Here is a 3,057-nt window from a genome sequence, read left to right on the forward strand (position 1 = left end):
TTGAGTTTTTTAACCTTTAAAAAAGATCTCCATTTCATTTTAGAATACATCGTTCCTTGCAGAAAGGCTCATTGTTTTTGCTACTAACACTGAAATGTTGGCGCGTGCCTCTCAAATCTGTATGTATCTGATTATTACTAGTCATAATCAGTTGCACTTGGATTCTAGGCACCTGTGTATGTCTAAAGTCATTGGGTAGATTTCAATGGTAATGTTTATCACCTCTACTAATTAGCAAGACATAATATCTGTATATCACACAGAACATCCCAAACCATCTTATTCAGCTATATACCCACTTCCCAGATGGCACCCTCCCACTGCCTCCCTCCCCCCACTAGAGCCCTTGTACTCTTATATCCCTGCTACTGTCTGCTGTGTTGTCAACACCCCTGGCCATTCCCCACTACTTGCCCTTCTGGTGAATCTAGTCAGCCTATCTAGAGGTCTTTATTTTAGGAGGGCCAGCTGTTCCTTATCTAGCAGCAGTCAGTTGTCAATATTCCTTTAGATAAGATTTGGGTCTGCTGTTCATTTTCCCAAATCTGTGTAGCCTTTAGCTATACATATGGACTCTTAAGAAATTATATTGGCCCCTTTAATCTTTGGTTATACATTCCTTTTGGGTGTTTAAGGCCATACAGGTGGCCAAGATAAACCAATTTATTTTTACTCTTAAGGTAGTTTGAAGATCTGTTCCTCAGGGGTTGGGTGGGCTTGGGAGGAGCCACTGGCTCCCTTCTTTTACCAGTTCTGGCTTTGTGAAGATAAGTCAAAGGTCCTGCTCGACCATGATTGGCTTCGCTTGGAAGGGGCCTGCTTGACTACGGTTGGCTTCGCTTGGAAGCATGGAGGAAGTGATTCCTCTGTGTAGACCCTCCTCTTTGTAGGTTATAGGCTGGACACTCGTTCAAGTCCATCTGGTAGGGTCTCCTCGGCCTCCTTGATCAAGAGGACAGGTGACCCTCTACAATCACAGGACATTTTGAGAGATGCTTATAGTCCCCTGGAACTAGTCGACCTAGGAGAGCAAGGAGCAAAAACTGTTCTTTATGTCCCTCTGACCAAATTAGCATAGGCCTCAATGTATGTCTGTTAAACATCCAAGAAGGTTTATTCGATCAGTCTAGTACTTTTAATTGCTGTGTGTCATGTAGACAAATCTTGGGCAAAGACCAGTTGTTCTCAGATAAACCTTACCTAGACATATATTTCTTGATCTGCTATGTATAATTTGTCAATAGGTTGTAGGAGTAATATGGTTCCCTTTGGTTTCTAAAACTAGCTAGGCATTATTTATCTCTCGCATTGCCTTACCCCTCCATTATAGTTTTCCCACTTAAGGTGCCCCCATTCCCCCCCTTTCTCCCTTAATAATACCCCATTTCCCCCTTTTCTCCATTAATAATACCCTTCTCCAATGGTCCTACTTCTTTTGAGCTCCTTCTTTCCCTTTATCCCCTAGTTTCCTTGTACACCCTTCCCTCCCCCCTCCTTTAAACTAACCCAATTTTCATCTCTGTCTCCCTTATTAAGGCCTGTTTCCTACTGTTCTTCTCTTTCAGTTTCTTTCTTTTCCTTTGCCTCCCTGTTTCCTTTCCATTATCCTGGTTCCTGTAGTTATGTCTGGATACATACTCACTTATCAGGGTTTGGTTCTAGGATCCACATGAGGGAGGACATATGTCAATTTTTTTTCTGAGTCTGTGTTACTTTACTTAGTATAACAGTTACTAGTTTCATCCATTTACCTGCAAATTTAAGGATTTCATCTTTATTGCTGAGTAAAACTCCATGGTATAATAAACCACATTTTCATTATCCACTCATCAATTGAGGGACACTTAGGTTGCTTCCATCTCTTAGCTATTGCAAAAAGAGCAGCAACAAACATGGATGTACAAGTGTCCCTGCAATAGGATGAATTCTTGGGTATATGCCAAGGAATGGTATTACTGGGTCAAGTGGCAGGTTCATTTGTAGAGACACCAAAAATTCCACCAGAAAACTCCTAGAAATTACTAACATGTTCAGTAAAGTGGAAGGTTACCAAATTAACCTACAAAAGTCTGTAGCCATTCTATATACCAATAACAAGCAATCAGAGAAAGACCAAATGGAAACACTCCCCTTCACAATAGCTTCAAAAAATAAAATAAAATATCTCAGAATAAATGTTGATCAAAGATATTAAAGAGCTCTACAATGAAAATTTTAAATCTTTAAAGAAATAGATTGAGGAAGACATCAGAAGATGGAAGGACCTCCCATGCTCATGGATTAGAAGAATTAATATTGTGAAAATGACCATCCTACCAAGAGTCATATATAGATTCAATGCAATCCCAATCAAAATCCCCATGACATTTTTCACAGAATTGGAAAAAACCATCCTAAGATTCATATGGAAACACAAAAGACCTCAGATAGCCAAAGCAACCCTGGGCATTAAGAGAAATGCCAGGGGGATTACTGTACCAGATTTTAAGCTGTAATACAGAGCTATAGTCATAAAAACAACAGGGTACTGGCACAAAAATAGACCCATAGATCAATGGAACAAAATTGAAGACCCAAATATGAGTAAATACAATTTAAGCCACCTGATATTTGAAAAAGGGGGCTAAGAATATTCACTGGAGGAAAGACAGCATGTTCAGCAAATGGTGCTGGCAAAACTGGATCTCCAACTGTAGAAGAATGAAACTAAACTCCTATCTTTCACACTGCACAAAAGTCAATTCCAAATGGATCAAAGACCTTAATGTAAAGCCTGAAACTCCGAAACTGTTAGAAGAAAACATTGGAAAAAAACAACAAGATATAGGTGTAGGAAAGGATTTGCTAAACCAGACATCAACGACAGATCCGACAGAGGTTTAATATCCAGAATGTATATATATTGAACTCAAAAAACAGAGAATCAAGACAAGAGGTAACCCAATCAAAGGATGGGCTAAGGAGCTGAACAGAGAGTTCTCAATAGAAGAAGTAAAGATGGCTATGAAACATCTTAAAATATGTTCAACATCACTAATAATTAGGGAAATGCAAATT

Source organism: Nannospalax galili, unplaced genomic scaffold (assembly GCF_000622305.1).
Source record: "Nannospalax galili isolate Female #2095 unplaced genomic scaffold, S.galili_v1.0 scaffold63, whole genome shotgun sequence".
NCBI classification, from domain to species: Eukaryota; Metazoa; Chordata; class Mammalia; order Rodentia; family Spalacidae; genus Nannospalax; species Nannospalax galili.